The sequence below is a fragment of the Triticum aestivum genome, chromosome 3B (genome assembly GCF_018294505.1).
Source record: "Triticum aestivum cultivar Chinese Spring chromosome 3B, IWGSC CS RefSeq v2.1, whole genome shotgun sequence".
In the NCBI taxonomy this organism is placed as follows: domain Eukaryota; kingdom Viridiplantae; phylum Streptophyta; class Magnoliopsida; order Poales; family Poaceae; genus Triticum; species Triticum aestivum.
Genome location: NC_057801.1, coordinates 827747635 through 827758665, shown reverse-complemented (window position 1 = coordinate 827758665; position 11031 = coordinate 827747635).

Here is an 11031-nt window from a genome sequence, read left to right as displayed (position 1 = left end):
TCGGGTTGCTGCGAATCGACGACGACGGCTGTCGGTGCAGAGGACGAAGGCAACAACGATGACGGCGCTGCGGGGCGCTCCGGCGTCGTTTGTCTCAGCAAAGATGAAGGGCAGGTCATGGCGGAGCTCCTGGACCGCTCGAGAGGACGAGGGGGAGGCGATAGCCGCGGTGGTGCTCGTCGGTAGCGTCGGCGCGGTCTGGTGAGGTGGGGAACAGCGAGGGAGAGAGAGCCAGGGAAGGGGAAAGAGCTCCAGGGAAGAGAGGAAGGGCTGGACGGCTCCGGGCGGCTGCGTGGCGTCTTCAGAGGAGTCGGGGCAGCTGCCACGGCGAAGCAGGAGGTGGCCGGAGCTCTTTGGCGCGCGCCACGCCTCGCCTCTGCCTACTGGCAGAGGAAGAAGAGGACAAGGGGGGGAGGAGGTGGGCTGGGCCAGCGGGAGGAGCTGGGCCGGCTACAGGTAAGTGGCCCAGGTGGGCTGCAGGTAAAGTTTCCCTCCCTCTCTCTGTTTTTCCTATTTTACTTCTGTTTTCTATTTTCTGTAGTTTGTTTTGATTTAGTTTAGCAACTAAATCATTTAAATAAATTCTGTAGATTTTTATGTGGCTTGCTAAAATATATACAAAGCCACTCACAAACTTCCAGAATTATTGGAGTCATATTTAATATATATTAAATATAAATCCAAAGCAAATAGTTATTGGATTAAATCAAATGACCAAAATAATTATCTCTGTGACTCCAAAAATATTGGTTTAAATTTTACCTCTCACCAATATTTCCATGGAATAACAGGAACATTTTTTTTGGACACATTTGAGAAGATTTAATTGTTGGTTATTTTTAGAGGTTTCTGAGGCTTTGAAAAATCCTCAATTCAAATTTCATTTGAAATAAAACATGATGCTCACAAGAGGTCTAGCCTAGTGCATTACCAGAAGCTAGGGATGTGACACAAACTTTATGAAGTTTCACTTCAGGAAATTCTTACATGTAGAGTAAAAAGGATCGGAGGGACTACAATATTATTTTGAGAAAAAGAGGTTCCGTTGGCTAAGGAAGTTGTCGTCACCGTGTATGCTTGTTCTTTTCTGCACTTCAGGGCAGCAACGAATGTGAGCCCCTCATATGCCTCAAGGAGAAGATATCACCGGCCATAGTTGAATGCGACCCTTGTGTTTCATGGGACGATTTTTGCACCAAAATAAAGGGCAAGAAAAAATGATAAGTGCAAAAAACACGGTGGTGAAAAGATTGGCAATGGGGAGAAAAAAAATAACAAGCATACACGGTGATTAGCATGTTAATTTGGAAACACAATGTGTACGTGCAATGCACGTTAATTTGGAAGTATATTAAGTGCATGTGGATATTAAGTAGGATATTATTTGTGTCTTATTATGTGATTAGCACTATATTTAGCGTGAAATTAACTGCATGCTAAACGTGTTGAGCGCTCGACATTGAAGCTGTCTAGGTCATTGGATTGACATGATTTGATGACCGATATTAATGGGATCTACCCCTTTGGGTCTTTTTATATCGGTATAGAAAGCATCACTAATGATATGTGGCACAGACTTCCAAAAAAAGAGACAAAACTGAGGTATTGAACCTTGACTGAGGATGCTAAAAATAAGGTGTGGTGTTTAGTAAGGCACTACTAGTTGTGTAACACAACTAAAAGGCAAAAAGGTGTACCTTCTTGTTCCTCATTTAGAGCTGAATTACATATTGTATTCATCCTTTAGAAACAAGCAGATGAAAAAGGCAGTCACTACTGCACATCACACAGAAAAATATGTTCCTAAGACCATGCAAAATAAAGAGAAAAAAGTTAATCAAAGCATAATGGGTGAGATTGAAAATGGACTAGCTAGACCCTGTGATACTCGTTGGGTTTCTCATATGCACATTTGTTAGCATGTATGCCACAATCCTTGAAGTATTTGATGCTATTGGAAAAGATCTTTCACAAAAAGTTGAGTGGAAAAGAATATGTGGAGTTACTCATGCCTTTGAATCATTTGACTTTGTTTCCAATCTTCACTTATTTCTAGTTATTCCTGGCTGTACAAATGAGTTGTCCAAATCTATGAAAAACAAAGATCAATATATTGTTAATGAAATGCCATTTGTTAGTTTGGCAAAGAGTAGAATGCAACACATGATGTCTCATGGTTGGGAAGAATTTCTTGCCAAGGTGACCTTATTTTGCAACAAACATGGCACTGAAGTTCCTTTGTTGGAGGATACTTATGAGCCTCATGGAAGATCATGTCGGTATTATGAAGTAAAAACAAATGATGATCGTTATAGAAGAGAAGTATATCTTGGTGTCATTAATCAAACCATTCAAGAGCTTGACAATCGGTTTGATGAGGTTAATATGGAGTTGCTTATTTGCATGTCGGCTTTGAATCCCCCCAATTCATTTGCTTCTTATGATGCACTCAAGGTAATGAGACTTGCCGAATTCTATCACATGGACATATCAAGCACAAATTTGATAAGGCTAAAATTTCAACTTGCCAATTTTATTGATGATACGAGACAACACGATAGGTTTAGAAATGCAAGTAATATTGGTGAGCTATCTATTATGCTTGTTGCAACAAAGAGGCATGCTCTTTATGATTTGGTCTACTTATTCATCAAATTGGTATTGATTTTACCGGTGTCAACGACTAGTGTTGAAAGAGTATTTTCGGCAATGAATCTAGTGAAAAGTAAATTTAGGACTAGTATGACTGATGATCGCTGAATGATTGCTTGGCGATATTTATTGAGCGGGATATGTTCATGAAAGTAAGTAAAGATGACATAGTTGATGATTTAATGGCAATGCAACAATGTAGAGTGATACCTCTCCAACATATCAATAATTTTTGATTGTTCCATGATATTATATTACCTGTTTTGGATGTTTAATGGGCTTTACTAAGAACTTTTATATTATTTTTGGGACTAACCTACTAACCAGAGGCCCAATCAATATTGTTGTTTTTTGGCCTATTTCAGTGTTTCGCAGAAAAGGAATATCAAACAGAGTCCAAACAGAATGAAACCTTCGGGAGTGTTATTTTGGGAACTAACGCAATCTAGGAGACTTGGAGTGGACGTCAAGAAAGAAACGAGGCGGCCACGAGGCAGGGAGGCGCGCCCCCACCCTCGTGGCTCCCCTGACCGACTTCCTTCGCCTATATATACTCATATACCCTGAAAACATCCAGGAGCACCACGAAACCCTATTTCCACCGCCGCAACCTTCTGTACCCGTGAGATCCCATCTTGGGTCCTTTTTCGGTGCTCCGCCGGAGGGGGAATCGATCATGGAGGGCTTCTACATCAATAAGATAGCATCTCCGATGAAGTGTGAGTAGTTTACCACAGACCTTCGGGTCCATAGTTATTAGCAAGATAGCTTCTTCTGTCTCTATGGATCTCAATACAAAGTTCTCCTCGATCTTCTTGGAGATCTATTCGATGTAATTCTTTTTGCGGTGTGTTTGTCGAGATCCGATGAATTGTGGGTTTATGATCAAAATTATCTATGAACAATATTTGAATCTCCTCTGAATTCTTTTATGTATCATTTGTTATCTTTGCAAGTCTCTTCGAATTATCAGTTTGGTTTTCCCTACTAGATTGATCTTTCTTGCAATGGGAGAAGTGCTTAGCTTTGGGTCCAATCTTGCGGTGTCCTTTCCCAGTGAAAGCAGGGGCAGGAAGGCATGTATTGTATTGTTGCCATCGAGGATAAAAAGATGGCATTTATATCATATTGCTTGAGATTATCCTTGTACATCATATCATCTTGCCTAATGCGTTACTCTGTTCTATTGAACTTAATACTCTAGATGCATGCTGGATAGCGATTGATGTGTGGAGTAATAGTAGTAGATGCAGAATCGTTTCAATCTACTTGTCGTGGACATGATGCCTATATACATGATCATGCCTAGATATTCTCATAACTATGCACTTTTCTATCAATTGCTCGACAGTAATTTGTTCACCCACCGTAATACTTATGCTATCTTGAGAGTAGCCACTAGTGAAACCTATGGTCCACGGGTCTATTTTCCATCATATAAGCTCCCGATATATTTTATTTTGCAATCTTTACTTTCCAATCTATATCATAAAAATACGAAAAATATTTATTATCTCTATCAGATCTCACTTTTGCGAGTGGCCGTGAAGGGATTGACAACACCTTTATCGCGTTGGTTGCAAGGTTCTTATTTGTTTGTGTAGGTACGAGGGATTTGGAGTGTAGCCTCCTACTGGATTGATACCTTGGTTCTCAAAACTGATGGAAATACTTACGCTACTTTGCTGCATCACCCTTTCCTCTTCAAGGGAAAACCAACGCATGCTCAAGAGGTAGCAAGAAGGATTTCTGGCACTGTTGCCGGGGAGTCTACGCACAAGTCAAGACATACCAAGTACCCATCACAAACCCTTATCCCTCACATTACATTATTTGCCATTTGCCTCTCGTTTTCCTCTCCCCCACTTCACCTTTGCCTTTTCTTCGCCCTTCTTTCGTTCGTCTTTTTGTTTGCTTTGATGTCTTACTTGGCTCATTTGCTCGTTTGGTTGGAATAGTTGTTTATTTATTGCTAAACGGAGAACCTAAGATCTATTGATACTCATCCTATTGCTAATCTTTTTAAGAGATCCAATTATGATGAACCAATTGCTAGTGAGTTTTGTGCACTAGATTATCTTTATGAAGCTTTGCTCGAAATTCGTGAATCTGAAAATTATGATGAAGAAATTTATGAAGAAATTCACGATAACTCCTTGAATAAAAAGCATGATTTCAATGATTTTACTATAAATTCTCTTGATGACAATTGTGCTAATAATATGCAAAACCCTAAGCTTGGGGATGCTAGTTTTGCTATGTCTACTACTTGTTGCAATGATCATGATTGGAGTGATTCTTCTTATAATCTTGAAAATTTATTTAATCCCCATGATGAATATGAGATTGATAATAGTGTTTGCAATAACATTGAAAGTTGGTTTGGAAGAGTGTCAACTTTAGATCCCACATATTTGGAGTATGTTCAATCTTATGATATTTTTGATAAAAGTGGGTTTGGAGAGGTCATGACTTTAGTTAATGTTAATCCCACTATCTTGGAAGAGTGTCAACTTTGCATGCATATGGATCATGTTGAGAATATGTTATGTGATAGCTATTCTGTTGAATTTTCTTATGATCCTACATGTAATTATTGTGAGAAGGAAAATATGGTTGTAGAAATTTTCATGTTACTAAATTACCTCTCTTCATGTTGAGATTGCTATCGTCTTCTTCCTTGCATATGCTAGTTTTTGCTTGCCTTGATAATTTGTTTGCTTATAAAAAACCTATGCATAGGAAGTATATTAGACTTAAGTGTGTTTTTCACATGTTTTATGATGCTCTCTTTATGCTTCAATTCTTGTCTTTCATCTGAGCATCATTGAAATCTCAATGCCTAGCTAAAAGGGCTTTAAAGAAAAGCACTTGTTGGGAGACAACCAAATATTTTTCCTTGCTGTTATTCAATAAATAATTCATATAGCCTCTTGTTAGATGTAGCTTTATGTTTTAATTAGTGTTTGTGCCAAGTAAAACCTTTAGGATAACCTACGATGGTAGTTTTTTTTTTGAAGGTTAAGACAGTAGGAAAGGTTCCTGCTGCATGTGTATATAAATGATCAAGGAACCGTTACATGGTGGTTTTTACAATGGAGTATAAGAGGGGGGTGGCTATAAACAGGTCACTACCCTAAATATGTTGAGGCAGACTTTGCAAAAAGGAAGAGACAACATGTCTCTTGTCACTAGGTAGTCTATAACTTATATTGCCAAAGTCTTCCTTGAATCTACTGAACCAAGAACGAATGGAGGGTGTCACATGTCTAAAATAATTGTTATTGCGCTCCTTCCAAAGGCTCCACGCAGCAGTGAGGAACACCTCCATGATCATCTTGCGTGGGTTTTTACTTTTCAGGGTTTCTAGCAGCTGCAATCTATCTCCTTGTGCAGGCCACGAGAGATTAAGCATGTTCCAACATACTCTGCTGAAAGTACACTGAAAGAAGAGATGCTCCACCGTTTCTTCGACATGATCCCCGCATAGCAAACAGTCCAAGTTATTCCCGATATTATAGTGCCGTCACTTGAGCATGTTCCTCGTGTTGAGCCGGTCAGAAAGTAAAAAACCAGCCAAAAACTTTGATTTTGGGTATGCAAGAGGTCTTCCAGAGCCACTTGTAAGCCACGTGGGCAATCACCTCACGAAACACAAACTGATAGTAAGTTGTAGTTTTAAAATCTGAGGACCCCCAACAATAGGACCAAACGTCGTCATGATCTTCCAAGGTCACTGCCGCCGTATCATGTTGGAGGAGTTTGAGTTCATCATGAGCTTGCACCGAGAGCGGAAGATGGAAGGTTTCATTAAGTGTTAGGGCGGTCAAAAATCCTTGCATAGAGACGTCCTCATTGACAGCATAGGAGAAAGCGCGAGGATACCGTTCTGCCAAGATGGATTGATTCCAGTTGTCTTTCCAGAAGAGGACCAAGGAACCACGATTGATTTGCACCTGAGAAATACCAGGATAGATTGGCATAAGATTTGCCAGGTCTCGCCACCAAAATGAACCACAATTCTCCGAGGCATGTGGTATTGAATCAGCATAGTAGGTTTCCCAGATGAGCCGAACCCATGGGACATCCATTCTGTTATAAAACTTATGTAGGAATTTGAGCAAGAGTGCGTCGTTTTGAATATTAAGATCAAGGACACCCAAGCCCCCGTTCTTCTTAGGTCGGCACACCATGTCCCAGGAAGCTAAGGAGGTATGTTTGTCACCATCAGTCATGCGTTTGTTCCATAGACAATGTCTGCGAATTTTGTCAAGATGAGCAAGCATCTTTGGTGGCAGACGAAGAGTTCCCATGGGATAAATAGCCATCGAGGTGATGAGTGAGTTTACCAATGCTAACTTACCCGCGTAGGACATCAAGGACATCGCAACAGTGATCCTCCTTTCAGCTTTGCAGACGAACGGCGTCAAATCAAGAACCGAGAGTCTGGTGGTTCCAAGCGGCAAACCGAGATAGGTGAAGGGCATGGTGGCCTGGGTGCATCCAAAAAGGGTGGCCAGGTTATTGCACATGTTTGTCGGCGTATTAATTGACACAAGCGTAGATTTGTGAAAGTTGATCTTTAGGCCAATAGAGATTGCATAGTCCTCAAGAATTGATTTAATTCTAGCTGCTTGTTCCATGCAGGCCGGGAGGACAATGATTGTGTCATCAGCGTATTGGATGACAGGATAATCAGCGTCACCGGTAGGCTGGATGGGATGCGTGATCAAGTCTTGCTGAAGCGCTGCATTAATGGCGCTTTGAAGTAAATCAGCAACAAGGACAAATAGAAGGGGAGACATGGGATCGCCTTGACGTACCCCACATTTGCATAAAAACTGTCGACCTGGCACCCCATTCAGTAATACAGCAGATTTGCCCGTCGAGAATATGCTCTCCATCCAAGCCAACCATTTGGGCGGGAAGCCCATACTTTCCATAATTAAGAGCATGGCAGAATGCTCGACCGTATCAAACGCCTTCGCAAAATCTAGTTTGAGAAGAACGATCTCTCGTTTGGAAGCCTGACATTGATGAATTTATTCGAAAGCCCAGGCCAGACAGTCATGGATCGATCTGCCACGAAGAAAGCCATACTGATTACAGTGAACAAGGCGGAGTATGATGTTTTGGAGTCTATTGGCCAGGATTTTAGTGATCAACTTCAAACAACAGCTAAGCAGCGTGATCGGACGGAAGTCATTAACACAATCAGGCGAATTGACCTTGGGGAGCAGAGTAATAAACCCTGCATTAATGCTTTCCAGATTAAGACCACCATGATGAAACTCAGCACAAAGAAGATAGAAGTCGTTTTTAATTATTGGCCAACATGCCTTAAAGAAAGCTCCATTAAAGCCACCAGGGCCAGGGGCCCGATCGGGTGGCATTGCAGAGACCACCTCATCAACCTCTTTGTGCGTGAAAGGAGTAATGAGATCCGAGAAATCCACCTTCTTTTCAACAAGTTGTCTAAGTTGAATTTCATAGGCTGAGGATTCCCTTGGCCCATTCGGTCTTTGAATGCATCAAACAAAATGGACTCTTTGCCCTCATGGTCAGTGACCTCCGTTCCGTCAGAGGTTTTGAGCGAATTGATGCAGTTTCTTCGGAAGCACTCGGTGGCCATGGTTTGGAAGAACTTGGAATTTTCATCACCGAACCGTATCCATCGAATTGTACACCTCTTTTTCCAGTAGTCTTTTTGATGTTGCAGCAACCGAAGCAAGTGACTTTTGAGAATGCGGCGAAAATTTCTATCTGGTGTGGTCAGGGTCCGTCTATCCTCAATATTGTCCAGTTCCAAGAGAGTTTTATTGGTGTTTTCAATGGCTATCTTAAGACGAGAGATTTTCTTACTCCATTGTTTGAGAGCATGTCGAACAGCCTTGAGCTTCTGCCCAATTCTTGCCGCACAGTTATGGTTCTTATTGAATCGAATAGGTTTGTTGCAGGCCTGTTCCACAATTTCCATAAACCCAGGATGAGCAAGCCAAAAAGTTTCGAACCTGAAGAGTTTGCTTTTTGGAATTGTAGTTTGAATGACCACAGAACAAGGAGTGTGGTCAGAAACAGGTTTGCCCAAAGGATTAACCAGGGTGTTGGGAAATGTAGTAGTCCAATTCAACGTAGTGAAAAACCAGTCAAGTTGCTCCAGGAGTGGTTGTAGTTGCATGTTCGACCAAGTGTAAGCACGTCCTTTGATGGGTATTTCAGTTAAGTTTTGTTCTCTAATAAAGTCATTGAAAGTGAACATGTCTTGGACATTTGCACCTGGCTTGTTTCGGTTGTCGGGTGAGCGAATGTAGTTGAAGTCGCCTAGCAACAGCCAATCTTCAACAGAGGGTATATTGAGGTCAAAAAGCCATTGTGTAAACATGACCCGATGCTCACCCTGACAGGGGCCATATACATTAACAAGCTTCCAACAGTGATTGGATTGAGTGGAGGTGAATTCAACACCTAACGCAAACTATTCAGATAAAAAGACCCGGCCCGAGAAAATATTACTATTCCATACCGTTATAATTCCACCCGATGCACCTTGAGAGGGAATGTACGCAAACTGATCAAAACGCCGCGGGAAAATAGATTTCAAGACAGCAGCGTCAAATGAGGGCATTTTAGATTCTTGCAAGCAAACAACCGCGCATCCACTAGTATTGATCGCATTACCAAGCGCTAAATGTTTATCAGGGGCATTAAGACCACGTACATTCCAACATAGTACGTTCCAATTATGCAAAAGCATTGAAAAGATAGGAAAGGTTCAGTAGCGGTAAAAGCAAAGAGAAATAATGCCAACTACTCGTCAGAGAAAGCCGAAGTGGGCAGCTCTGCAGCAGGTATCGCATAGAGATTGACGCCGATAGCCTGCATAGTATGAATGGGAGTGGGCGGAGGAGCTGCAGCCGCATCAACTTCAGCAGTAACTATCTCAGGTGATGGATCATCTTCAGTAGTACGCTCCAAGGCTCCAATATCTGCAGCAGAAGGGATAGTGCGAGGCTTGACTCTTGATTTGACGATGCGAACTTCAGAGGTTTGAGGAACCTTAAAACCATCATATTTGTTGTTCCTGTTGCTGCGTCGCAGAGTGGAGGTATCAACAGGAACTGGCATCTTACCTTTGCGTTTCTTCTGAGTCTGAGCAGCAGTGACCAAATCTCCCTGATCAGGCTCTGTCATTGCCATTGAAGTGTCAGGAATTGCCGACAGAGCTGGAGTGGAGAGGGCCTCAGAAGGTGCAGAGAGAATCATGTGCCCAACCTACTGATCGCCCACAGACAGACTAGAAACCTCAAAGGATTCAGACGGCTCCCAAGTGAGAAGCAGAGGCGGCGTGGCTGGAGGAGCACGTGCATTAAGCTGATCATCCACATTGGAGGGAGACTGAGACGGAACTGGCAAAATAGGCATAGTCATAGCTGTAACAGAAACAGGTTCCTGATGTGGGGCCACCTGAAAGAATTGAATGATCCCCCCAGATAAAGAAACTTGAATTTCCACCTGAAGAGATCTTTGCTGCATACCAAGACCAGAGCGCCACGGACCAAAGGATGCCATCATCGGACGGAGGGCAGAAAAGATGGCACTGTTAAGTTGCTGACGTGGAATAGTGTTTTCTAGCAGTAAAGCCATGAGAGCATCCCCTTGCGCTGAGAGACCAAAACGCAAACCATTACTATGGAGTTCAACCGAGATTGTGAGCGAGTCATCCACCAAAGGAACAACATCAGGCATCTGACTGGAAATCACCAGAAGATCAAAAACAGTGCTATCCGAATCCGTGTCAGTCTCCTCAGAAGAAGTGATGGAATCATGCCACGCCTGGAGAGCATTGTCAGATACATTATTCTCAGGCACAAGACCATCTTGTACTTGCAGGCCCTGTGCAGCAAGCCAAGCTTGAAAGTTCATGAGATAAGGCGGCAACTGAGGCAGAGGAGGAACAGCCGGCGCAGGCCATGCACCCCACCCTGCATTGTCATGATTCTGTGGCCCAGCATGTTCTTCTGGATCGCCATTAGGAGGCGCAGCATTCTGCACAAACCAATTGTGCACCTGCTGTTGGTATAGTTGTTCAGCAGTCAGGTCCGGTCCAAATTGAGGATGCGGAATGCCATCAGGTGGTGGCGGTTCCTCCCCTGCAGGCAGCACTTCAGGCAGCAGGCCATTCCAATCATTGTTGGGAAGGATAGAAATCTGCACAGTCCAGCAATCACGCCCCCCCAGCTGCCAAACAACAAAGCTTTTGGGCACCAGATTCAGACGCAGCACGCGGGCTTTGATCAACATGTAGCGACGATCCTGACGGGGGTTATACCAAGAAACCAAAGCACCAAAACCACCAAGCGACTTATTTATATAATAGTC